This window comes from Parus major, chromosome 18 (assembly GCF_001522545.3).
Source record: "Parus major isolate Abel chromosome 18, Parus_major1.1, whole genome shotgun sequence".
NCBI classification, from domain to species: domain Eukaryota; kingdom Metazoa; phylum Chordata; class Aves; order Passeriformes; family Paridae; genus Parus; species Parus major.
In genome coordinates, this window is record NC_031786.1 from 4,024,076 (window position 1) to 4,051,820 (window position 27,745).

Here is a 27,745-nt window from a genome sequence, read left to right on the forward strand (position 1 = left end):
GTCAGTAGGAATTGGGCATCCAAAATGGATCTGAGCCTGTATCTTTCCCCAATTGCTTTTTGTTCATTAGCTTTCCCATAAGCTTTGCCTTTTACCTATGAACCTGTCAAGCACAGAGTGAGGTTTTTGCAGTCCCACAGGCACTTGCTCAGTGTTAATGCTGGGACTGTGGAACAGAGCAAATCAGAGACTGGCTCATGGCCTGCTGTGATTCCAGAGCTGGAGCTAACTGGGAGGGTGGGCTTTATCCCTTCAACACCTCCCTATCACTGCTGAAGTGATGGTACCCTTACATGTCAACACTGAGAATAGATCTGCTGCTCACAATCCTTCTATTGGCAAGCAGTGCCGCAGTGGAAGATGCCCTCTAATTAATGTACTCCAGAACAAATCATCTGTAAATGGATCCATGCATGGAGCCAGGCACTCCTGCCTGAGCTCTGGGGCTAAGGAAGGGCTCCTTGTACACATCATGGACATGACTGGGCCTTGAGCTTTTGGCCCTGGACAGTAAAATAGGTTCCCAGCTCCCCAGTCTGCAGCTGGGTTTTGGATGCTTTGGTGAAGGCTCACCCAGGCCACTCCTGAGCAGATCCATGAGTGTCTCAGGAATCAGGGCAGCCTGGGGCAGTGAGCAGTCATCCCTGCTCTGCCTGGGATTTGGTGCTGACTCCAGGCACAGGGCAGAGCCAAGGAGAGGTACTTGGCACCTGTGGGTGTTACTGCAAGGCCTTTGAGTCCTGCCTGAGGTTGGGCTGCAGAAGACAGATGACCTGCCATTTCATGCTTGTTTGTCTGGCCCTGCTGACTACAGTGAAGTGCTTTTGTTTTACCAGGGAAGTCCAAGCAGACCCAACTTTAAGGATCTGGGTGCAGATGGAGGATGGGAATGCAGCCCAGCCCTTCCCAAGCCATGGTTCCACAGAGTAGCCACTGAACAGGGTATGGTGCTTTTACCCTTAAACAGACACAGTAAGTAACAAATGTCCTGTGTGGGAGCTCTGTGTGACTCTTGTGCATAAAACCACGACAGCAGCAGGAGCCCTTGTGCAGCTCTGATCCCTGGGTGAGCCCCAGCCATATGTGGGTTTGCTCAAGCACTCAGACTTGTCTGTCCTTAAGGGAGGGCATGGATGTCTCTCCATGGAAGCTGAACCAGCACAAGAGCAGTGAGAACAGCAGCTTCCTAAGAGTTATGCAGAACAACTGGAGGGAAACAGTGCCTGCTGTGGATTGATCAATAATGCCATCTTTTCAGTGTTTCCTGGGGAAAAAAAGTATTCAAAATTCTGCTAAAGGAAATTATATTTTAGGTTGAACTAAACATTTCATGTTATTTTGAAATACCCTTTCCAGCCTGGAATCCTGTTTGGTTTGGTAGCAGAAAACCTTTCAAATAGTAAGCTGAAAATTTGAAATTTTCAAAGGGAAGTAGAGACAAGCAACTACTGCATGTATTCAGGGAAGTCTTAGCTCCTGTTTACCTCTCTGAGTATCCCAGAGAGGGTTAAAATGGATGAGGATGTGTCAGTTCTGTGCCAGGTAGTGGATTTCAGCCTGCAGTGGCACCAGCTTTTGCAGTTTTAGATTTTGCTACAGTTGTTTTTCAAAGCTCTGGTTCCTCATATCCTGTAATTACATGATAATTTCAGCATTCTTTAAGGCTGAAGGTAAATTGACAACTTTTGTGACCATACAGAATAGCTTAAAAACAACCCAAAAGTTTTAAAAGGAAGAAGGGCAAATAGAGGAAACCCAAAATTATGTTTCTTTGAAATCTCAAGATTTGTAAGGAAAACTTGTGATTTTGTGGCCTAGGACAGGACTGCTAAGTGCTTGGTGTTGGCAATGCTCTGTTTATTTTCCGTGCTTGGATTTCTGCATGGCTTCATACACATTATGAAAAATGCAGTATTTTATGTTATTTTTTAAAAGGAAGCAGATTGCTTGGTTGGATGCTCTCCAAACCAGACTGTAACATACTATAAAAATTCTATAGTGCACTGTAACAAGCTACAATAGGCTAAGATGTTACTTTACCAGCATAAAAACCAGGCATATTATGGAGGAAGAGAATCATAAGGTATATTGCTTGTGTTCATGGCCAAAAAGAGGAAGAAAAAATATACACTGTGTGTGTAAACAGCATATTGGAATTACAGAACAAAATTTAATTAGATCTTTATAAATAAAATCCACATACACTGATTTATGATAGATTTCTTTCTCAGCCTTTGAAATGATGGCTGCCTTTGCTTTGAAAACCAGTCATTTGCAGACAGTAGGTCTGTAATTCACAAACTGGCACAACCAGAAGTTTGTGGATTTGAGTTGGCAAATGCCAGTCCCAGCATATCTCCTTTAGAGGCACAGGCTGGGATTCCCAGTGAAGGAGGCAGGGGAAACACTGCAAAAGGCATCTGTAACAATTCTTTTTTTCAAATGTGTAATTATAAAGATTAAGTCACTTGTTTTGTTCATTTAAAAACAACATTAATGTAATACATAATTATAACCAAAGAGAAAATTATGGTCTTTGTAGGCTCCATCTAAATGTCCTTTTTCCTACAGCGAATGCTTCTTGCTATATTTGCAAAAATATGTGATTAGTACTCAAATCAAGAGAACTGAAAGCAGCTGGAACACAGGCCTTTCTTAGAGCTCAGGACTGGTTCAAGCCCTAATTAAACCTGCATCCAAAAGGCTGGATGGAGCTGCCTTTGCTCACACTAATGAAGCTTCAGTTTTCCTCTATTGCACTGCTGTACCATGGACTCCCACTTCTTTGCCCTGCACTGACAGTAAGTCTGATCTCCAGTGCTAAAGACGGGTTTATTTAACGTCTTCTGGAGTTTTATTTGTGTCTTACTATGGAGCCTTCACATCACAGGGCTCAGCTTCCCTCTCTGGGTAAATAGGTAGAGGCTGAACAAGACAGCTCTCCCAAAGTGGGACTGTCACTGGATGATGGCTCTGTCTCTGTGATATTGAAAACAGACATCAAGGCACTTTTCACTAACACATTCCATCAATGCTAGAGACTTGTCACACAGGGAGCAAACACCAAGTGAAGCAAAGGAAGCATTTACAATTTGCTGCCATGAAAGGAGACAAGATAAATCAATAGGAACTAAATTAGCACAGTCAGCGGCCCTCACACCTACTTTGGAAACTCTATTAAAATCCATGGCCTAGAATTTGCAGGAGGGATTATGTGCGTGAAGGGTGAGTCAAGATTTTAGAGTGAGCTAATGTAAGTGACACCCACTTCTCAAACTGCCTGAAAACACTCACTGCCAGCATGTGCTGCCAAAGACAAGAGTTCTAGTAAGTATTTGCTGGCTGTCATTGGCCTCAGATAAATCCGTTGGGAGTGGAATAGTGGAGGAGTCAATCAAAAGATAACACTGAGTAAAGCTCAGTTGCATAACACAACAAGAAGTCAAATTTAACCAAAGCTGAACATATGTCTGAGTACCGGGGGCACAGGCAGAAGTGTGATGGCTCAGTCAGAATCTAAAGAGAGTCAGATTTGAGAAGAGCACACAGGAACAAGATCTGACAAATACCCCATGTGATTGAGTTGATTGTGTTATTGTGCTGGTCTTGGGTGACCTTTTTGATTCAACTGAAATTATATCTGTCATGGGTGTTTGCAGGATTTGTGGATTGATGACAGCATCCCTCTGACAAGCTGAGGTACAGGAAGACTTGCTGAAAGCCAAGTGGAGGTAAATATTTCCTTGCAAAAATCTGTCTATTGGCACAACGAATGCAGCACTTGCCGGAAGCATCCTGTGCGTGTGTTCTGTGCAGTTGATCTGCACACACACAGGGTAATCTCAGACACTGGGGTTGTTGTAGAAACACAGAGCAGGCTCAGATCTTTAGGGCCACGTGTCTGTTGTGTAGCTGATCCTTATATATGTGACAAAACCAGGAATGCCAAAAGCTCAGCAACTGCTACTCTCAAACTGGCTGCTGGATGGCCAGGAATTGTAGACAAGCAGTTGCTTATCTCTACTTCCCTTTAAAAATTCCACCTTTTCAGCAAAAAAGTCTTCTAATTCTGCTATGCATGATTTGTATGAGGAAAAAAAAGAACTATCCAGGAAAATCTGGACACATGGCAGCTCTGTGCACAGAAAATAATTGTCATCTGGGTCCCAAACACCTTCAGGAGAATTTTCTTTTTTAATGGTACTGACAGTAGCATGGTAGTAAAGCCCTCAGGACTTGCAGGGGAGGAAGAGCTGCATCAGGGCTGGCTGCAGAGCAGTGCATTTTTCAGCTTTGCCCTTTTCCAGAGCTTCCCAAGGAAGTGGGTACGTGCAGGCACTGGCTCTGCGCTGTTGAAAGGGCAGAGAGCTCAGAGTCACATACCCAGTGCCTGCCAGGGGAACTGCAGGGATAAACAAGTCTGGTCCTGCACCACACTGGCAGCAGTTTGCAGAGGAACACAGGCTTCTTGCAGGAGCAGAAAGGCACCACTCAGCACCTTGAAAAACAACTTTAAATTGTCAAAATAGTCACAGAGTGGGGGGTTCTGCCAGACTTGGTTTTGTTCTTCAGCTGCATTTACCTTTCTACACTCTTGAGTCCTTCACCTGGGAGATGCTGTAGAAACACAAGGCACTAATTGCATGGAGCACACAATAAAAGCTAAAATTAAAAAAAAAATCAAAGCTAAACAAGGCAAGCCACATGCAATATAAGTAGGAAGAGAATTCTGTGCGTGCTCTCTGCAATTGCCTGGCCCTTAACATGCAGTAAATTGCAGCAAGTAAAGGCTGTGAAGTACAGATCATAAACTTGAATTCCACTGCTAAACTGTCAGAGCAGAGATCTGACCAACGTTATAAAATATGAGAAGTGATTTTAGGAGCCTCTGTTTTGATGAGAGGGATTTTGGAATTGCTTTCCAAAGGTCGGCTGCACAGCGTTTTCAGAATATCAGGCGCCAGGATTGCTCTTCTCTCTTTAAACCCCCTGATGTTTCTTGTGCATTGGCACTGCACCTCGCTGGGGGAGACTTTGTTTCACAATGGGATATTTGGGCACTGCAGTAATGGCAACTAGGAAAAACTCAGAAGGACTTTCATGCTGAATCACAGCTTATCTACTGCACAGCAGAAGGGAGGATTCCAGATCTTTTATTCTGCTTTTTACCTTGGGAAGATTTATGACAAACATCCTCTAAAATGATCCTGGGGAAAGAAATGTCTGTCCCCCCTTTATTTTCTGTCTTGAGTACAACAAACAACTGGGAGATAATTCACCTGTAGGTGGTCAGTCAGGCTGGCTGTGCTGACTTCACATGCTGGAGATGAGCTGGGGCTGGCAGTGCCAATGAGATCCTTGGATGCCATCCCAATGTGCTGCCCATAGAGACCTGGATTTTGCAGATTTTGAGAGCTAAAACCTAAAAGGTGGGCTTGCAAAGTTTCTGTAGTGGGTTTTTGGTGGGAAAACTTGTCGTTTTCCAGTGCTTATACACAGGGCAGCTGTTGCAACCAGACTGTTCTGATGTGCAAAGTCTCTGATTCATTTTGGGGGACCTTGGGACTGCATGGGAGGTAAATATGAGAAGGACTGCTCAGGCAAAGGTTTTGCGGTTGTGCTTAAAAATGATTGTTAGATATGTTTAATGTGGAACAGATTTTCTCTTCTCCCTGTGTGGTTTGGTGGGGTTGGGAGAGCTTGTGCTGCTGGAATTCTGCCTTGGGTGAGCAGAAAGGACCTTGCAGGGCTTCACTTGAGGCTCGGGGTCCTGTAGGCCTGGACCTTCTTCCTACTACAGCCCATTTCCACCTCTGTTCCTATCACTGTCTCTATCTGTGACAGTGCCTGTAAGTCACCCATGGACCACACTCTAACCTGAGAGTGGCTGATTTCCTGTCCCAGCAGGAAGAAGCTCCTGGAGGGGAGAGCTGTAGGGTGTAGGGTGGCTGTACCAGTACGGTGGGGCACTGCAAAGGAGTCCCCTGGAGAGAGGGAGGCAGAAGGTACAGGGATGGCCAAGTGAGGTGCTGGCAGGTGGCAGCTGCTGTAAGAAGTGCCCAGGTGCCTGGCCCTGAGCCTGGCCTGGGTGCCAGGTACCTGTGGGCTCCAGAGAGGAGGGTGGCAGGAGCTCCACTGGCTGTGCCAACAAAGGCTCAGCCTCTGCCTGTGCCTCTGCAGTGCTGGGCTTTCCCAGAGATGAACAAGGACCTTAACATGTATTTAAACACTTGCCCATGGTGCCCTTGCCAAGGGAAAGGTGAAGAACATCAGCCTTGTGCCTTGTTTCATCCAAGACAAAAACCAACAAAAAGGGAGGGGACTTCATTAGGGCTCGAAACCAGTGATTTAGGCAATTTCGGATTCCCAGGGATAGTTGCTGACTTTTCAAGCGGTTCCACCACAGGCTTAGAGAACTTCAGGCAGAGCTGATGTGAGAAGGGAGGTCTCAGGAGCTCCTGTCCCCACGGGCTGCTCTGGAGCTGCTGTGCCCAGCCATGTCTATGCTCCAGGCATGGCACAGCTCCAGCCCTGGAGCTCCTCCTTGGCTGGGTCATCCTGCAGCTCCTCTGCATCCCAGTTGTTATTAATGGCACACCTGGTGCCAAGTAGGATCTTTTCCATTCTTAATCTGTGATTAACAAGGTTGTTAAAGTCATTCTCAGCTCTGCTGAAACCAAACAGAGTTTTATATGACATACTGGATAAAGGCTCTGTTTGAAGTAGTCTTTAATCTTAGTTCTGGGATTAAATCATATGTAAACAGTCACATTTTATCAGCTCGGCTGCAAAGTAATTTATTTGTTAGTCTAATTTTAGTAACTTGCAGGTAATTCAATACTGTTTGAAAGAGGTTATATAGGAGTGAGCAGATCTAATTTTCCACCAGTAGAATAAGTAAAGCAGTCCCCTGGTCCTGCAAAAGGCCTTGTCTTTTAGTTATGGATAGCTGCATGGACTTTAGAAAAGCTATTCCAAATGTGTGGAAAAGCAGCGTGACTGCATGTGGAGCTTTGCAGGACCAGGGCCTGCCATTGTGTTTTTTTAGCAGAGCTGTTTGATGTTGCAGTGCATTTTTGTAAGTCTTCATGTTTCTGCTGTTTTTCTGCATCTTTCTTCATGTCTTCATTTCTGCTGTGCTGTGCAATTAGACTTTCAGGACAGAGTTATAACTATTGAACATTTTGCTGGAAGTGACCTTATCCTACTGGATGAGATAAGATTTTCCTTAAAACTAGAGGAGGGCTTAGCTGTGGTGTCTCTATGACAACTTCACGGACATTCAAAGATGGGGAGTGACCTTTGTTAATGTAAGTTTCAGATCAGCCTTTACTGTAGGACTTGATTTTTCTTCTTGGAAAAAATATTCTATGCTGGAAGTCTGAAAGATGTTCCCATGTGAAATCTGATGTGTATGATGCGAAACTTTTCCCTTTGCATGAAGGCATTGTCATGTGATTTGTGAGTGAACATGGAGATGGTTTTATTGCTGCTAACAGCTGAGATAGGTTACAGGAGAAAAGGGGCTGAAACTTGATCGGCAGTGAGTGATCACAGTGAAAACTGAACTCTGGCCAGGAATATTCTACAGATGGAGATTCTCTTCTCCTTACAGTACCTGGGGTTTCCAGGTGATTTTGATGGGAGTAAGGGACTCTCAAACGCTCTATTTCCTATTCCTGCTTCTAGCTAGACTTTGTAGAGACTAATTCCAAATGGCATGACTTGCCTGCCTTAACTCCTCTTGGAAAGACAAGCCTTACTCTGTCATGGGGGAATTTCACCCAGAAGTGCTGAGCTTTTGTTTTTCTGTTGTGAAATTCAGGTTGAATAAATGCCAAAGAAGGCTTAGTTTTTCCCCCTGCTTTTCTGCCCAGCCTCTTGCATGCTAGAGTATTGGCTGTATCCAGATCAGTATGAACTCACACTGGTAACTGAAATTCCTCCTTAAAGGATCAAAGCTGTGCCATGTAGAGTAGGAATGCCTTTATTTGGGTAAAATTGATCTAGAAATTATAGCAGCTGGCTTGAGTTCTTGGCCATACACATCCCAGTGCTTTAGAGACAATGTTTACATGAAACATTCCCTCTTTTTTTTGCAGTTCAGCTGGTTGAAGACATCTCATTATCTGCCTGGCTTGCACGTCTGCATTTGGTGAGGATTTGAGCTTAAAACAGTTTAAAGAATGTTCTGAATTCATAACCTGCCAGGGCTCTCTCTTGGTTCATGTGATTGGGAAATCTGGATACCAGGGCAGGAAAGACCAATATGAAAATAATAACGTGACTGAATTGACTGTGAAATTCTTCTAGGAACAGGTGTAATGATGATTGTAAACATTTGTGAGATATTTTACAACCAGCTTTAATCCTTGCAGAGGGGAATATTTAGGAGCAAGAGAATTAACGTGAAAGTAACTTCAAAGGCTGAGTTAAAAGATCAGGAACTCGAACCTTGGGTCCAGCCAAGGAGCAGCTGAGCACTGAGGGGGCTGTGGCACAATTTGATCCATCATTCTTGTCCAGATCAGTTCACCTGGGTCCCCAGGGGGCCCTGATGAGGATCCTTAGGATGGTGCTCACCCCAGCCACTTTCCAGCACAACCTTGCATTTTCCCATTAGTCATGTTTTTTTTTAATGGGCTAACACAAACTGTGTAATGAATAGATCACAAAACCCAGGAGAGGGGGAAAAAATGAAGAAATTTGCAGCTGTGGAACTGTCTGTTCTAGAGAAAGCAGTGCTGGGCTGGAGTGGCTCTTTGAGAGGGGACACTGAGAAAACAAGTGGAAAAGGTCTTATTTCCTCATGCCTTGTGGAGAGCACAAAGCTTTTCTTCAGAGAATGCACAGGAAATGTAAAAGCAGGCAAGGGTCTGAGAACTGCACAAGGAAGTTTGATATAGGTTGGAAATTTTTCCTGTTCTTAGGGCCAGAGTGAGGAGCAAAATGCCATTTGCATTCCTCAGGAGCTCGGGTTTGCACAGCTCCTTGCAAAGGCCTCTCTGATGGGTGAATTTTTCCCACTTCCATTAAGGAAACACAACTTGGGGGTGATGTCAAAGAGGGAAAATGGGGAGCTATAAAGACAAACGTGTAGGAAGTGCTATAGAGTGATAAGGAAGCCACAAGGGTAAATCAAAGCCTGAGGAGGGAGGATATAAAGGGGCACACAAACATAAATCTCTCTAAACTGATCAGGGAGCTGGTGTGGTCTTTAGAGGGATGTGAATGGAGAGTCAGTGGTTGGAGCTGCTGAGGAGCTGAATGAATTCCTTGATAAGCAAGGGAGAGCAGCTACAGATCACATACTCTATGGAGGACAGGGAAGCACAGTGGTTTTCTACTTGGGGAGAGAGAGAAGGCATATTATTTAAAAGTTTTATGTGTGTGTAACCCAAGCAGACAGTTGGGAAATTAAAACTACTAAAATTGTCAAGTCACCAATTTTAGATTAACTTCAATGTACAATAACTGAACTTGGTTTCTGACCTTGGTTTTTGAGAGGTCCCTGGGAGAGCAGTGGTTTCTGAGGAAGGAGACACAGAAAGCATTGACTCCTTATTGAAAAACAAACAAACAAAAAACCCCAAAAAACCAACAATAAAAAACCCAATCAAAAACAAATGAAAAACCCCAACACCACCAAACCATAGAAGAGTAATTAATAAAAAAGAAATCAGGAAAGTTGTAAAAAAGCTTGCCTAAAGTAGCTATTACTAAAGATCAAGCAGCAAGCAATGTTTGAGAGCCATTTGGTAGACAGTGAAGTAGCCCTCAGATTTCTGAAATCTGTACTTTAAAAGGGCTGAATGAGCATTAAAAGCAGCCCCAGCTATCGCAAAAGGCTGGTTTTGGAGACACTGGAGAGAGCTCTGAGGTGCTGTAGCAGTTCAGACAGTCCCACAGAGCAACCTGCACACCTGCACCTTTCTAATTCCCCAGTTCCAGTGAAAATGGCAAACACATTCCAGTCTTAATGTTGTGGGGTTTTAGGCTGCCCTATGTGTCTAACCTACCATGTTCTACATCCACTCTGTGCTACTTGTAGCCAGCTGGAGCAGCGGCAGATGAGAAACTTGGTCACACTGGTGCTTCCAGCTGCCCTGATCTCTTGGGACTGATGGTTCCAGCCCACTGAGACACAGGATGGAGCAGGATGGAGCAGGGTGCAGCAGGGTGCAGCAGGGTGCAGCTCTGCACTCAGATGTCTTCATTGTGGTCAGAACTATTACACCAGGGATTTGATTGAATGACAGGGTCAGAGTTTCTGACAGACCCCCTTTCTGCCACATCCAGTGTGAGTCGTGAGATCTCATCCTGTAGATACTGTGCTGACAGCAGATGACTTTTGTCCAGTTAATTCAGCTAAGCCATGGTTTTTCAAGTTTTTTTTTAATGTATGGAGCTCTAAACATTGGACACTACCGATTTGAACCCTTTTACAGCAAATCTAAACCTATTTTCTGTCTCCTTGCTCATGTAAATTCTTAGGAGCTTTTCCCAGACCTAGAGAAAGTCTGTGTGCCCAAAGGGACCACTGCTGCTCTGAGCCTTTTTCATTAGCTCTGAAGATGGAGGGAAGCAAAGGGAGAAGGATGCAGTGTCACAAGTTCTTCTTACCTTCCAGAAACTAGGAATAGTCTTTGTTTAGAGGAGAATTTCAACAGAATTCCTAAGACTCGTGTCCCACTAAAGAGTGGAGGCACAAGGCTCCTCTTGTGAGGTGTCAAGTTACCCAGGAGACAGACTGAGCAACTGAGAAATGTTGCAAGTTTTTGGAAAAGAGATTTATATATAAATGTGTTACGGGAAATAATACCTCTGGTCATACACATGGTAATTCTTCTGTCTTACTTTGTTTGCTATCTTTCTTTCTTTATTGTTTTCAAAGATTTAAAGGAATTTAATTAAAAAGGCAGTTTAACTACCCTCTTCTTTTCAGATAACAAACACTAAAATAAAATGAAGTGACATACTGGAGAGCCTGCTTTATACCCCTTTTAAAACTGAACACAAAAGCCAAATGAGATCATAGGGTTTATCAGGCAAGCTGTTTCCAGAAAAGATGAGGAACCACTCCTGCCACTGTACAAGGAACAATGTTTCATCTGAAAAGCCATGGTCAGTTCTCATTGTCCATCTTTGGGAAGGATAAATCCAAAGTGGAATTTAAAAGGTGACTGGGACAGTAAGTGGTGCTTGCAAGGAAAAGGGAAAAAAAACAAAAAGTCAAAGGAGTATGGGTTGTTCAACATAGGAGAACTGGAGCAAGAGCATTTCTTTCTGTACTGCTGCAGAGGAAGGACATTATATAAAAGAAAGGAAATCTTTGGCTAGAATGATTATAGACTGTCGTGCAATACACTTAAGAAGTGCTCTGGGTCTTGCAACAATGGGTTCTGCAAGACCTTGGATTGGAGCAGCAGAAGCAGATCTCATTTTGTAACCTGTACACAAAAGGGAATGAATGTGGAGCTGTGAAAGAGGTCTGGCTGCAGTGATCATCTCCAGTCCCACATGCTCCCAGAATACCATTAATTTCCTTTATCAACCTGGTATTCCATAGGCAACTGTCTAGCTGTGGTCTTCCTGAGAGCCCAAAGTAGCTTTTGTCCTCTGATGGAGTTCTCTCTTAGAGCTGGCTTGATGATAGATCCAGGAGCTGTGACAAAAGTGCCAGCAGTGACAGGTTACAGATCAACAGGACATGCACTGCCTCCACTGGAGGTGGCAGCCTGGCTTTTCTCCTGGTGGCTGCTGTGGCAGTGCCTGTTCTGCATCTCTCTCCAAGGAGTGCTGCCATGCCTTCTGCTGGTAGTGGCTGCCTCTGGAAGCTCTCCCATCACTGTGGGGACACTTCCTGCTCCTGGTGGCTGCAGATCATCCCATTGAGTACCACTAGCTGCAGGGGGAGCCTGGAAATGGGGATGCAGGAGGAGAAGGGACGAGTAGCACTGCTTTCCTCCTCCCCACAACTGAGAGCTGTCAGTGTGTGGAGCAGGCCTGGGTCTCTGCTGCTCCCTCCCAGGGCAGGAGGCAAGAGCAGAGCCTGGGTGTCAGATGTCTGTCTTAGCCTCTGACCAGCAAGAAAGTCTCCATCTAAATCAACAAGAGCTCTCCAGACTTTGAACCATGGCAGGTGGATATTTTTAGAAGCCAATCAATCAGTGGTGACTGTTCAAGTTCAGACAGGTCAAACACAGCCTGTAAAGTTACACAGAAGTGCTGTGTGTCGTGGTAGGTTGGTGAGCCTGCTTGTTCGACAAGCTGTGCCAAATCCGTGAGCTACCAGAGCCCTGCTCTTTTTAGAGAGATAGCTGTAAGAGGTGTAAACAGATTGTGGATTGTAAAACACACACTTTTTTAACTGAAGCAATAAATTGCAGACTGGGCTTCTAGGGAAACCTTCTTTCAAAGGTGCTAGAATTGTTTTCCAAACCTGAACGCACCCCTAGGTTGAAGGGTTTTTGTCTTGGCCTTATTTGCAAGTGAGGAAGTTGAGGCACAGTAGCATGAGCTGGAGTTCACTGATACTGAGCACAAGAAAGGATCCTCCAAGGAGCTTGCTAGATGCTATTCTAGTGTGTGAGGATGAAACAAAATAGTAATAGTGAATCATCTCCATGAAAAATGCTGGTGCAGCCTGGACTCAGACTGAACCTCTAAAACCAGAGACCAACAAATCAGCACCCAGATCAGAAAAGGCTGTTGTTAGGATTTCCAGATCCTCAGTTTATCCAGTTTGAAAATGGTCCTGGTGTTTTCTGTTGTCATTGACCACAGAGGAGAGAACCTGTGGCTCTTCTGGCTGCTTCTTGTCCTTCCTTCCATCACTGCAAGGCATTGGCTCCAGAGCTCCACTCCAGAGTCCTTGCACAGCTGCACAAAATGTAGTGCATTATCTGATTCTCAAGCTGGGCTGAACTTACGTGTTCAGTGCCAGCTGGAGTTATGCTGATGCATTGGAAATATATTTTTAGGAAGGTTTCTCTATAATTATTACATTATAGCTACTGTTGGGTTGCTCAGAGTACAGTAAACAATTGCTATGCTTGTTAGAGGCCAGGAATACAGAAGAACATTCCTCCCTGTGAGGTCTGCTGTTAAATAATAACTTGTCATTTCATGGCATAGGGGAGTGAATGTCCTCAAAGGGAGGTGCTGACATTGCTCCAGACAGTGATCCAGTTCCTGTCATTTACACCACATTCTCAAAGGTGCCTCTGGACAGGAGCAATGGATGTGCTGAGGGGCAGCTCCAGCATCTTGCACCTGGATCCTCTCCTGCTGCCTCCATTCCCCATTTTGCTGTAGCACTCAGGGACCCCCTTCCCCTGGAATTTGGGCCTCAGGATGAAAGGCATGTGAGGGAGGAAAGCTGTGAATGTATCAGCAGGATCCACCTCCCTTAGGAGTGGCAAGAGAAGGTGTTCAGGCACACTGAGATTATTAAGGAGTAATTTCCTGATCAGCAGGTCTGGTAAACAGCTTTCACCCATGTGCTGTCCCCACTGTCTGCTGTGCAGGGAGCACTCACTGCTGCCTTTTCCTCAGGGAATACTTATGGCATGTGTATCCTCCAGCTGTCATCTCCAGTCACCTCTGGGAGCTTCAGAGCTTTGAGAGATCCTCTCCTCTGTTGTGTTGAGATTGTATGGTGCTGTTCAAGAACTACTCAGATGCACACACACACACACACTGAATACATGTAAAGCTTTGTTTCCTTAGGAATCCCAGGCTTTACAGCAATCACCTTGCCATTGTCCCAGATGTAACCTGCAGTTGTGGTTTTCATGGTGCAGAAGAAATGTGGGGACACAGCTGTGGCTCAGATCAGTTAATAAAATGGCAAATTAAAGAGCTCAAGGCCAGAGCAGAAACCAAGAAATCTGACTGAGCTGCAAAAGCTGGGCTCGAGCAGTGAGCACCAACCAGGGCAGGTGATGTGTGTCACTCTGATGTCTCCTAGTCCTTCTCTGTGGTGGGGGGATCTGTTCCTTATTATACAGTCACAAGAAAACAATAGAAAAATGTGGCAAGTGTAAGAACTCAGTCTGGAAGTGTAAGAACACAGCAGCAATGTGTGAAGAGGAAGAACTCTTTAGATGCACTTTAATGAGGGTTTATGTAGATTGGAGGGAGATATGACTGAGGATGGACACCAGTTGCCTCTGAGGATATTGCACTAAAGCAAAACTCTGGCAGAAGCTACAGCTTTGGGAGCTCGGTGCTTTTGAATTCTCACCTTGCATCAAAGTGAAATATCTACCCCCACTTGTGACCTCAGCAGCCACCCTGGCACTGGGGGAAGGAACCAAACTTGGATACAGATCTGACACTTCCCACATGAATGGTGACCACTGGGCCCTCCACCCCTCCACCGTAACACTCTCCATATTTAGGGAGAAGAGGATGATTGAAGGAGGGAATGGCTGTCTCCACACTCAGGCCTCCTGCTTTCTTTGGTTTGCATTGCAATTCCATGCTGTTTTAATGTAGTTCCTTGTATTTAGTGCATTTTTATTGCTTTCTCTAATAACACTGACCGAACACTAAGAGCCAAATTAAACAAGCTGTGCCAATAAGCCAAACATTTCACTTCAAGCAGCAAAGAGGATGCCTCTTATCCCTACTCAAGCTTAGACATGTAAATGAAGGACCTCATCAGGGACGAGGAAGCAAGTGGCTGCTGTGGTGCAGGGCAGAGCTGGGCAGTGTCCCTGCCTTGGGCTCCCTCCCTGCACCTGCTGGTCCTTATCACCCTGGGTCTCAAGGCTGGACAAGGTAAAGGCTGGTTGTTCTCAAGGTTGTAACGTAGCTCCCGGACTCACGGGCTTTATCAAGCTGGGTCTTGTGTTCCTGTGGCTGCAAGCACCTCTAAACCACTCTGACTCTTCAGTGGGAGCTGAAGTTCATGTTCTGCATCACTGAAAGCCTTTCCATGCAATTAAAAATCAACACCAAACCTCCTCCCCTGGTGCTGATCTGTGGTGTGATGTTGACGTAAGTGTACAGGAGCTTCAGCAGCTGGGTTGCTGGCATTTTCATTGGACTTTTTTCTGATTCTCTGTCTTTTGCAGAATATTCCTGAAGTTTTTTTCACTGTTTGTTTTTCCCCAACATATCCCAGCCTTCATCTCTGTCCTCTTAATGCTGCTTCCTGTTTTTCTCTGTGATCTCCCTTGTTCCATCTTCTCTTCTCTGGTTTCCTCCCTTTCATTTTAGCCCTGCTTTGTCCACACTGGCTCAGCCCACCCTCCCAAAGGGGAAGCATATCTATTTCATTCCATCTCCATTTCCCTCCCAGCCCCACAGCTGTTCCTTCTCTTTCCCATTCCTTTAGGCCTCTCTTCTGCTCCCAGCACTATCCACTGCCTTCTCTTTTTCCTCTCCCTGTCCAACCCCTTTCTTCCATCACTGGAGGTCAACAACAGAGAAAACAGAACATGAACCAGGAGGGGGATGTTCCAGCCAAGAATGATGTGCCTGTGAGATGCCAAGTATTGTCTCACCAGCGCTAGTCCAGACTGCTTTCATCTGGCTGGGCGAGCTGAACCCACCAGCTCAAGCACTGACACAGTTTTTGATGTTTTGTGCTGTGCAATTTGTCATTACACCTGAGAAGTTCCAGCCTTTTGCACTGCACAAATTGAAGGCCGAAAGCTCTGCAGCAGGGATGAGGTGGAATGTACATATCATTTACAACTTTCTTTTCCTCACCATGTGCTGCACTTTCCCAACTAAGCACCAGCATCTGTAGCTGCCGATGTCTGTGCCTTGGCCCGTGCAATTATGTGGTTTTTAGTTCTGCTCAATCACAAGCAATCATGGAGCTGCAGTTTCAGCTGGGACAGAAAATGATCTAACAAGTTGGCTCCTGTGTGATTACAGAAGATACATTCTGCCACAAATTTGTTCTGCCACTGCTTTGTGCTCCTTAGTGGAAGGCCCCAGGGGAAGGGATGAACACAAGGGTGGCTGGTGTGTGACTCAGGTCTGTCTGTTGGCTGGGGTGAATTAAACTTACAGCTTAGACATGCAAAGAGCTTTTCACTCTGGAGAGAACTGGGCTGCACTGTGTGTATCTGCCTCAGAAACAATCTGACCTGCCTCAGGCATCTCTTTATGGATTTAAGGAATGATCAAATCTGGAAGGGGAACTTGATCTATCAGCAGGTCAGCCAAAGCCTACTGCAGCCCACAGCAATCTCCTATGCAGCCCAGAAAGTGCATGGAGACCCCAGAGCTGCTGTTTCACTCCCTCCACGGCTGTGGTTGCATCTCCTGCCCCTTCCCCCTCGCCTTTTCCTGTAATCCCTGACTCAGGCTTTGCCTTCTGTAGCAACAAAGAAAATGTCATCAAAAACCTCCTTACAGTGGTGCAGCGGGAGGCTGTGATAGCTGCAGTCACGGCTGGGGAATGAGCAGAGCTCTCTGTGCCATTATTGTTCTCTGCTCCAAGCTGGAAGCAGCCGAAAGAAGGACTCGCAGCCTGTCCCCCTGGAACGATCCCCCGGGACCTGAGCAAACCTTCTGTGTTGCAGGGTGTGCACCAAAGGCAGGAATGGTTGTTTTTTTTTTACAGGAAAATAATGACAAAATGTTCCACGTGAATTTAGAGTCAATATCCAGTTCCTTCACAGTGATTGCTCAGCAGTGATTGACATTTCAACTGTGTTTAAAAGAACAAGTAAAGAAATACAGGAGGGGAATATGAGAATTTCCAGGGCCAGTGCAGGGTGTGCTGAAGGAGAAAACAATGCAGTGATTGCCCCCCTGGTCAGACCCTCATGGGGACAATTAAACAACTTTTTAGAGTGCTCTTCTTGTCAGGGTTTGGGATGTTTCCTCTGGGAGCAGTGATCTGCTCACACAGGTTTCTCTGAGAACCTGATTCAGAGCAGTCTGGTACCTCAGTGTGTAGGAAATGCCAGAAGTGGTGACTTTGAAATGCCCATCAGCAATTTTAGGGGTGAGTACATATGGAAGTGAGATGAAGGAGAAGTCAGAAAACACTCTTAGCTTGCCTGTCCCCTTGCTAATGGAGATGATAGAATTAAAGTTGCGCTATGCAAACTGTCCATTTCTGATCACACCATAATGTCCCCCTGCCAAGCTCCATGGCCCATGAAAATGCCCACTCTGCTCATAGTATTTAATTGTTTTAGCTTTTGATAAATCATCTGTTACAGCCTGTTGAACATTTTAAAACATTTCTTGCTAATGGATTTTCACAATGTAGTTTAAGGGATGTTGTTATTAATAAATGTAACTGCAGTGAATAGTAATTTGATAAAGATGAAAGAGGCATTTATAGATTCCACTTCCCTTTCAGCTGTTGCTAGGAATTTTCACTCCTTCAGAATATATTGAATTTAATCTTGATTTCTTTTTGTTAAAACCAGGCTATTATATTCTGGTTCTATAAAGAGAATATGAGTAGGGTTGAACCAGTTGTGAAGTCCCTAGTTCTCAGCACATCAGAGAGGTTTCCTTGCTGTGAGAGAAAACAAAACTGGAACAGGTATCCAATCCAGCACTGGTGGAAAAGTGTAAAGGCAGTTTGGTATTGGGAGGGTGTTTTTTTGCAAAATGATTAATCAATCTTAATATTGATGGAAACATGAAAAGGAAATAATTTCTCCATGCTTGATAGCCAATTTTTGCTAATGGTCTACTCTCCATTACACTTTCATTGCAATGACTGAAGTGCTTTGTTGTGTATAAATTAATTAGGGATTTGCATCTCAGTACTGAACAGTGAGTGATTGGCTCCAGTGAAACAGGAAATGTGGAATGTCTAAAGGCTGGTATCTGCCACAAAAATGGTAAACACTTGTGGCACACAATAATGAGAAGTACTGTGAGTTATGTTGGGAGTGCATCATGAAATTATCACAGGGCTAAACAACGACAATTGTGAGGAGGAATGCTTGTAGAAAAAATGGGAAATGTTCTTTTCTGAGACGAGAGCTTTGCTTCATTAAGATTTGATCCATGCAGAGTCTGATGTCTTCAGCACAGGAGACAGGTATTAATCATGGGAAAGAATTTGTTTGCACAACCAGCAGAAAGCCAGTTCTCTTAGCAAATAAGAAAAAATTACTTTCTTTTTCTGAATTGAACTTCCAGTTAAAGATGCATCATATCCAGATGCAGAACCAGAAATGAGCAGAGGCAACATGAAGCTGGAGGGGACTGAGACAGAGACTTTGTTTCTGCCTCTCTCAGTTGCTGGCAATGTGACATTGTACAGCTCCTTCTCTTTTCTGTGATTCTTCCATACCTCCTACCCTCTGTGTATTTTCTTTGTTAGCTCTTTTTGAGAGCAGAGAATTTCTCATACCCTGTGTTAGTGCTGCGTGTAACTGCTCCAGATGCTATGGTGATATCATCGAGACTAATAGCTCATCTGCCACCCAGCTCATTCCCTCAGCTCATTCTTTTGCCAGGCAGCATATCCTTGTGAATAGGCAGCTAAGAGATTGCTCTATAAAGCAGTAATATGGATCTGCCTCTTATAAATCAGGAGTAAGTTCAATGAAATTCAGCAGGAATAAAATGGGTACTTGTTAAAGAGGAACAGAGACATTCTCTGCAAAATACACAAACAGTACTTACAATAAAGTTTAAAATTCAAGACAAGAAAATGGTGTGAGATGTCGGCTGCAACTTGCACCAGACTTCTCCCTGGGGATGAGTGCATTACATTATAATCATTCCGTTTTTCTGGATTGCTTTCCTTGCAGAGCAGGCTATAAATAATCATTATTGGTACTGCAAGGAGGCAGTGGGTTTCTGCACAGCCATGACTGAATTCTTAATTTGTCAGTTACTGATACAATGCATCTGTTTTTCTAATTATTTTAATGATATTTTATATGCAAAGGAAAGAATACAAAATTACTGAGGGGTTTGGGTTGGGTTTGTTTTCTTTTTTTTAGATTCCCAGAATAATTTGAGGCCAGCCTACCTGTGACTGTCTGTGTGTTTGTAAATCCTGGGTCTGGACTGGTGACATGCAATGGTGGTTTGTGTGGATGGTTCAGCAATGTCAGCCCCGAGCCCCCAGCTACTCCACAGACAATAGCAATTTGTTACCAGCATCCCATGGGACACATTTTATTACTGGAGGAGGATTCTCAGGAATGAAAATGCAGTTTTATCCTTCTCAAAGTGCCCCTTGCCAAAGTCAGCCAGGCATCCAGGAGCACTTACTCCGAGTCATGCGTTGTTAATATTCCCCTAACTCGCTTAAGCGTGAGGCAGGCACAGATTGCAGCTTCTGTCTTCCAGGAGTTGCTGCCTCCATTTCTTTGGGCCCAGCCATGCCCTCATGGACATCCAGGGCCTGATAGCTCCAATCACTGAAATCAATGGACCTAAAAGATTAGGTATTGATGTAGGAGGGAGATGAATCAGGGCTGTGGCCAGAGTCCCATTGATTTCAGGGAGCAGGGCTGTGGTCGCTGTCCCGCGGAGGTTGAGAGCAGGGTGCTTTAGTGGCTGCTCTAGGGGCCCAGCACAGCTCCCTGACCTGAGATGCTCAATGTTGATGGGTGGCCCAAACATACTTTGTGGCCAAAATGAGCTTATTTCCTCTTGCAGATCCTGTCAGGAGAGCTCCTGAGGCAGTCCTGCTCTCCTCTCTGCCTCTCCCCCAAGGAATGCAGGTCCTGACCACACACACTGCCCATACAGAACGTCTGCCTTGAACCTTGTGCCTCCGGCTTTAGTTTTGTGAGCCTTTAGATGGCCCTTCTGCAGCTGCCTCAGGCCACACACAGTCATGAGGTCTGCTGGAGGTGACAAAGCTGGCACTGGGTCTGGGAATGCCTTTCCTGTATGGAGTTAAACTGGTGAGCATAATCCACTGGAAGCCTGAGCTCTTTGGTTTAGCACTTACCTGGAACAGGATGGACGTATGCCTGCAGCTGGCTCTGGAGGCAGTGCTGACCTGCAGCTGCTCCTCAGCTCCTTCACATACCACGAGCAGCCTTGTCCTGAGGGGCTGGAAGGGCAGTGAGCACTGAGGGGCAGCAGGAAAGGTTGTGTTTCTGATCTGGTATCATTTATAGGTGATGTGCTGAAGTCTGGCATCACCAGTTAGACCCACCAGAAACTCAAGACAATAATGTGGAACGTTGGTGTCTCCCTGCTCTGAGCTATCTCAGTTGGAAAGGCTTTTGGAAATGAAGACAAATGGAAATATAGCCCCTGGACTTGTTATTACTGTTACTCAGAAGCCTCAGGCATCCAGGCTCTGACCTGTTTGGCCAGTTGCCCTATGGTGCTGAGGATGCTCTGCTCCTTTTCACTAGAAAGCAAAAGCAGTTTTGTGCCCAACAGGCGATGGACTTTGCTTTTGGTTTTTTTTTGGTCTCCTCCACTGCCTTCCCCTTCAAGAAGGGAGCAAAGGGTGGTGCAGCCTGTGGGTTTAACTGGACACCATCCCTTTAATGTGGACTTGTGTCCAAAAATAAATGCTACTGAAGGACTAAACAGATGTGAAAAGAAGGCTTGGACACTTGGAAGACAAGACTGCTTTGTGTTTCCCAAAGCAAAGAGCCTGTTCACAAGGAGGTTACTTTTTTAGACAAACACTAGTCCTGTGACACTGCCAAGGTCAGTAGGTGCCCAGCAGAGCACTGTGAATTTGAGGCAGACATGCTCTGGGAGGGGGGCACAGTTTTTCTCCCCCTCCAGAGTATTTACCAGTATGTTAATGGAGAGGAGAGGAGAGGAGAGAAATTTGCTTTGCTGTTCCATTTCATCTCTTCTACAGGCATGGAACATGCATCAGTTTGCCAATGGAAGAGCTTCCATCCATCTTCCATCTTTTTGGGACAGCAGTATGGCCTTAGTGCTGTGATAGGTCTCTCACACTGTTTTGGGAAGCAAGGGCTGAGCTGCTGCCATTCTGCAACTCAGAAATCCAGGAAGGCAAGGACATGTCACATTCAGGATCCTGGAGTGATTCTCATGGCAGTGGGGAAAGTCAGTGAGTGGGTGGGTGACCCCCACTTCAAGTGCAGATACCCCACCTGGCAGTGATTTTTATAGGGGTTTGGGTGACCAGTACATTTTTATGATGTGTTTTGAGTGCTTGTTTCCTCTTTTCTAGAACTGGCCCTATACAACCACTTTGAGCTAAGCCTCTGCTGCTTGTCCTGGCTGCACGTCTGGGACAGGTCAATCCACAGTCTTGGTGAGCTTTGCTTTCTTCAAGAACCAGACAGAATTCAAAGCAAATAGCTTGGCACAGGCACCTTGTTTTCAGGTGAGCAAGGTCTGACTGCTGCAGCATCTCAGTGGGGCTAGGAGGCTTTGTACTTCACCTCAGGCACTTAACTAATTCCTCATAGAGTGCAGTATGTTCTGAAGTGTGATCTTTATGTCTCAGTTGTCTATAAAATGAAAATGCTAGTTCATCCTGAGAAGGGTTACAGTGCCTCTCACACACACAAGAAAGGCAGGTGAAGTTCTTTCACTGTCTCTAAAGCTCTGAGCTCTGAGTCATCCAGAGCCTCTGAGGACTCTGGTTGAAATTTTAAGGGTACCTCATTATGGCTGAATCTCCAGCACTGTCTGCAGTCACACACCAAAGTATTCATCTCACAAAAGACAAATGTTGAGAAATTAAGGGAACAAAAGAGTGCAATCAGCTGCACTGAAGACCTGAGGAGCTGAATGTGATGGGAACTGGATTCCAAAACTGGCTGGAAAGTGCAGGAGGACAAACCCTGAAGGGAAACATTCCAAAACCAGTGGGATAAACAACCAGCCCCAAACATATGCAGGAGTTTGCTGAGAGCAGGCAAGGGATGGGCAGAAGGTCTCAGCAGCAATGGGGTGTTCAGGTGCAGCCAGGGACTGAAATCAGAGGTCTGGAGGGGAACCACTGCAGGAAATGATCATCATCATCAGGAAATGCCTTTGGAGCCCATCACCCTGCACAGGGCTGAGCCCCTGTGCCAGGGGCATGTTCAGTCCAGCCGTTCTGGACCTGCTTTATCAGCTACTCTGTCATCTTTGCCAGGAGTGTGGCATCAGAGATGAGTGTTGGGGCGAGACTGGAGGCACTATTTGCCTCAGTCTTCCCATTTTAATTTGCTGAGGTTAGAAAATATAAGGGTAGAATGAAAAATGTCTAATGTAAAGTTATGAATCAGATTTTGAAAAGGAAATGAAACAGATGGTAGAAGGTTTCAGTTAGATAAATACAGAAGAGGAAAAGAGGAGAAAGGTGGCCATCATGTAATGAGAATCGGATTGAGATTAGACCAGTCTATATATGGTCCAAAATGAATTAAAACCACTTTACCTATGTTTTCAGTAGAGGTGATTATATTGGACAATGGGACAAAGATGAGATTTCTAGTAGGAACATATTTAAGGGAATGAAAATTATCACATGTAAGACAGAAGGAAAAGCTTAAAGAATTCCATGTGCTCAGATCAAGGTGCCCTGGCAGATTTCCACCTCGGGATTTGGAAAGAGCTGGCACTTTAAAGGAGCTCAGTGTAACCTTGTATTTCTCTTTGATGACTGACTTTTTTTCCCAAGACAGATGAAATACAGGTGATACACTCTATCCAGACATGAGTCAAGAATTTGATACTACACCACATGGGAAATCAGTAGTTGAAGTTGAGAAGATGGGGATTAGTGTGGATGGCAATGCAGAACTGCTAAAGTGAAGGACAGGGAACTCTGTGGGAAGGAGAAACGCCCGACAGAGAGTGGAACTCCTCAAGGGTCAGTCTTGAGCCAGTCTTGTTTTGTTAATGACTCTGGCACAGCTGTGGGAATGTCATACAGAAATTTGCTGAGGACACAGGCTTTGCTAATAGAGAGAAGGATCAGAACATCAATCAGCAATAACTTAATGACAGAATTTGAGATAGAATAGACAAATTATAAAGACAGGCAGTTAAAAATTAATCACTAGAATATCACATTACTCACTTGAGAATGACAAAGCAGGGTGGTAAAAAAAGAAAACACATAGAGAGAATTACTTGCTCTGAGGGATAACTGTGAGCCACCAATCTGATATGGAAAGGCAAACACAGTCCCAGAAGATACAGGTTCACTCATGTTCAAGGAAGATTAGCAGGTACAGAGAAGGGCATTAAGGATGATCAGAGGGTTTAGAACAAGAGGAGACTAGAAGAGCTTCATTTGTTTAGTTTCTCAAAACAAAGACTAGAGCAGATAGGATTGTTTTTGGTAAATACATCTGATAAGTAAAGATCAGAGAAAAAAAGAGAACTGTTTAAACTAAATTACGATTCTGGCACAAGAACAAATGATATTAGGGCTGGAAATTTAAAATGAAGTGTTAGAATAGCCTGCCAAAAAGCATGATATGATGTAATTGATTGTGATAGTGGGAGACTGGCTCAGTAATGCTGAGCCCTGTGTTCCTAGAAACGTGCAGCAGACAGGATTTTGGCAAAGTGGGCTCTGGCTTCTAACAAGGAGGAGGAGCCCTGTGCTGCCTGTGTGAGCATGAGAAAGCGTAACTGGCCAGTCACCAGCTTTGGAAATGGGGGGAAAAAAGGAAGCTTTGATTTCAACAGCTAAAGTGAGGTCCTTTCCTTCTCCTCCCCTATGGGAACTGGCAAACTCAGCTCTTTAATGGTTCAAGTTCATCTCAGCCTTTCCTATAAATAGATAAATGAGATTCCTCCTGTCCCAGTGAGTAATTCTGACATCCTCCCGCTGCCTCAGAGAGCTGAGTCACAGGCACTCTGCACTCCAGTCCCTGCATTACTTACATGGTCTCAAAGGAAATTTTAACACATCCAATGAATCATCAGGGATTGGATCATGTTTAAAGTTATTCCATTGGCATTTCCCTTCCATTGTAGCAAGTCTGCCAATACCTAAAACTTTGGCTAATCTGGACTCAAAACACATTGAGGAAACAGCATGTTGACATATACAGCTACTAATAAAAATAATAATAATAACTCTTTAAATTTGCATCAAAAAACAAGTGACCCTTAGTGGATTCCTCTCTTGCTTTTGGACCTGTTAATTTTGTCAGACTCTTCCTTTTTTTGCAGCTGCTTATTTAAAGGAACTCAAAATCTGAAATGTTTACTATTCAGTCGTTAGGCCCCTAATTTAATCTCCTGCAGATTTCCTGCCAAAATATTATTTGCACTGAGATGAAGCTTGCAGCCCCATGTTCATTCTGTCTCAGAGACACACATTCCTGGTCTTACCCATATGAAAAATAAAATGCCTGCAAAGCAAAGACAAAACCAGAGCAGTGTTAAGTAAAGAACACAGGGCAGTGATACCTCACTGTATGAGCCTCATGGGGCATTGTCACTTGTCACCTTGCCTTCTCCCCAGTGGTTCAGTGTGGTCTCATTGACTTAGAAGCGACACAACATTTGAAATCAGAACATCTGCCTCTCTCCCCCTCAGAAAACATCTGGAAGAGTGCAAAATTCTCCAGCAGAATCTGGGGGCTGTGAAACAAATACAGAAATATTTCTCTCTGTTGGTTTTCTGGCTTGCCTTTCATATCTCAGAACCGGTTGGGACATTTCATTCATTATTACCAGACTTGGTTTCAGTCAGTGAGAAATGCTAACATTTGCTGGCTTGTTGCTGTAGTTTGGTATTCTTAGACCTAAAACCTGGTTTGTTCTTTTGATAACTCTAGGAAATCTGTGTCTTATTTAAATAACATTTTTCTAGTACCTTTTCATTAGACAGTTCTCTGCCTGTGCACAGATTGTTAATAAGCGTTTGCTCCACACATTCCAGTGTGAGCTGCAGTCGCTCCATGAGACGCTTCTGTTATGAGGCTTGTTGGGTTATTTATCAGCCCAGCACAGCCTTCACTGCCAGTTTGCTGCCAGCTGTTAACTATACAATAGCATTGGGAACAAAATCAGTTCTGGCTCTGCCAGCAGAGTTGGACATAATTCAGCTACCTGTTGATAAATGATGATTTGTTTAACAGCATAAACTATAATATTTTTGTAGCCAACAGTTTTCACCCTCTTCTGCAGCTGGTAAAAAAAACCTGAGGAATTCCCAGAAGTTCCTCATTTGTGTCTTTTTCAAGTTTTCTTACAGTAATGCCTTGTACTATTGTCTCTGCAGGAGAAGACATCCTGAATGGGTGAAGCAGTGGTGTCTGCATGCTGCTGGAATAAGGCAGCTGCATTCCTTGGTGCCACTTGGCTGCACTCTGAAGCAGCAATGCCCACTGGACAGCTGGGCTATAGGGATGCTCCAGGACAAGCCAGAGGCCTGAAAACAAGCCAGGCTTTCTGTAAAGCATTAATCACCCCATGCAGGGCTGGGCACTGGGAATGGGGCAAGGGTGCTCTCGCAGCACACACATGGTTTCTATCTAAGCTTTGTTTCAGCTGGATCTTTCCCACTAACACATCCTTCTTTAACACCTTGTACTCATTTACTTGGGGCTGTTTAGCAGCACAAATCAATTAAGTGCAGCAGAAACCCACTGAGACAGGGAGAGTTCCCTATCTCTGGTTCGGCCGGGGTGGGAGGCACGCAGAGGTTAAGCTTGTGCTTTTTACCACACAGGGAGCAAGGGTGGAGCATGGAGCAGCCCCCAGCTCACCTCCTCTGTGGGTTTCAGCTCTCAGCAGCCTCAGAGAGACTCACAGCTGCTCCAGGAGCTCTGAGGGCCTTGGGGAGCTTCTCATCTGGCATCAAATAATCAGAGAACTGGAGAGTGCCAGCTCTGCTGCAATATCCCACTGAGATTGGCCCAGGGAGCCTCACTGAACAGGGCTGAGCAGTCCTGAGGTACCAGCTGTGTCCTGTAGCAGGGACAGGGTACAGTGAGGGCCTCCAAGCTCACCTTCATGTGTCTCACAGGTTTGTCCATCATGAAATTGCCTGTACCTGCTGGGGAATCATGAAATTGCCTGTACCTGCTGGGGAAGTCACTGCTTAGTGGTTTAACTGGTCCCACTGGCCAGAGGGACATGCAGGAGTTTAGGAAGTAGCAAAGCCATAAAATATGAATGAGAACAGAGTCAGAAAAAATGAGTGGCTTTAAAATAATCATTTGGTTGGTCTTATTCCAAGTGCAGCACCAGCTCAGCATGCCAAGCAGAGCTCAGGAAGTGCCTTCCGGCTGTCAGCCCCATGGGAACGGGATGCAGGGATGTGCCTCTGCTTCAGGCTGGGCTGGAGCTTCTCACACACAACACAGGCCCCAGAAACAGGAGACAGTAATTCAAGCCACATGATAAAGCTGATCCACACAATGAAGGAAGATAAAGCCTAACCAAGCAATTCCTGCTCCTCGTGGGTGTCTCTCAGGAGGGCCTGAGGCTGTAGGACATGCCCTCGGCTCACAGAGACCATTAATCATAAGTGTGCCTTAGTCCCTGGCTATTTTAATCACTGTTGAAATACACACTCCTAAAAATGGTATTTGATTCCAATGCACATGATTTCCTTTGGCTTCCTTTCCCCCAGTTAAGTTCAAGCTGTAACTGCTTGGAAGTCTGGGATCCATACATTTGCTTCTCACCTGTCATGGAGCAAAAAACACTTGGTACTACACATAGCATCAGATCTGTGACACCAGACATAAATATCAGAATATACTGTAATGGGGCTGTGGTCTGAGTGTGCTACCACCTGTCCTGTGCAGTGGCACACTGAAAATGTCACTGGGTCCTACTGGATCATCAGTCCTTCCCTGTTCCACTTTATAATGTAATGATTGAAAATGCCTCTTGTATATGCTAGCACTAATCAGGATGTCAGTCTGTTGTGGGAGAAGTGAATGAATCATCAGGAATGGATGAACTGGGGGTATATTTGTAAAGGGTAGGCTGTAGAAACCAGTTAGTCTTTAATTTTTCCTTTAAAAAATGCGAAGCAAAAGTCACAGGAAGTTTAAGGAGAAAACAAATTGCTCTTCCACAGACTGAGAAGCACAGCAGAGAGTCCTTGTACTGCTCAGCTTCTCTCATGATGCAAATGAGCAGCCTGAGGAGTCTGGGGGTGCCTTCCTTTAAGTACAGACTAAATGCATTGTGCCCAGCTCCATGGGCTTACTGGTACTCTAATTTACAAACTGAATTTCTCTGCATTTTTTGTCTATGAGGGTGTTGCTATTGAGTTTAAAGAACCAATCTGAGTTTACAGACAGAAAGAAAAAGTGAAGTTTACAGGAATATCAACTTAAAAATGTAAGGAACATTTTGCAGGTACACTAATCATCAGGGACCCCTTTAGTATTTGTCACACTGAGCCAGGTCATAGGCCCATGACACCAGGACAAATAGCCAAGAGGACTCCTCGCAATTATAACCTGGGGTTTAAATCATTACACCCAGCAACATTATTTACCTGGGACACCACAACTGTTTTTCTTGTATCCTTCGTATTCAGGAAACAGCACATTCTTTTTTCTTCTTTCTTTTTTTTTAAAGCTGCATAGAAAGCAGCATCAATCTCAGTAACAAGAGGACTTTCTGTCTGTTTGGCTAAGGTTAAGAAGACAAATCCTGCTCCAATGACATAACAAACTTTTCAAACTTGATGTTGCAGAGAAAGGCACAGTCATGCTGTTCTAGATCAGCTGATGAGTTTGTGTGCTGAACTTGGCACTCAGGGATGTCAGCTCACTTTGCTGAGGGATTGTTTTGGTTTTTCTCTTTAAAAAGTACCAGGTATCAGCCTTTGAACCCCAGGCAATACAAACTGGGCACCAGAACAGGG

General features: G+C 44.8%; 1 long non-coding RNA gene across 4 annotated transcripts in view; it reads left to right on the plus strand.

Annotated features, from left to right (window-relative positions):
- The window catches only part of LOC107212506, a 71,185-nt gene extending 43,810 nt beyond the window's left edge, over window positions 1-27,375 (plus strand). Inside the window, exons 5-10 of one of the 4 annotated variants that reach the window (XR_001524480.3) lie at window positions 837-972; window positions 2,572-2,801; window positions 3,660-3,731; window positions 8,103-8,155; window positions 21,128-21,283; window positions 25,136-27,375. This is a non-coding gene — a long non-coding RNA (uncharacterized LOC107212506). The remainder of the gene's footprint in view (window positions 1-836; window positions 973-2,571; window positions 2,802-3,659; window positions 3,732-8,102; window positions 8,156-21,127; window positions 21,284-25,135) is intronic. The other 3 variants (XR_004499749.1, XR_004499751.1, XR_004499750.1) reach the window with 3 other exon arrangements.
- The last annotated feature ends 370 nt before the right edge of the window (window positions 27,376-27,745 follow it).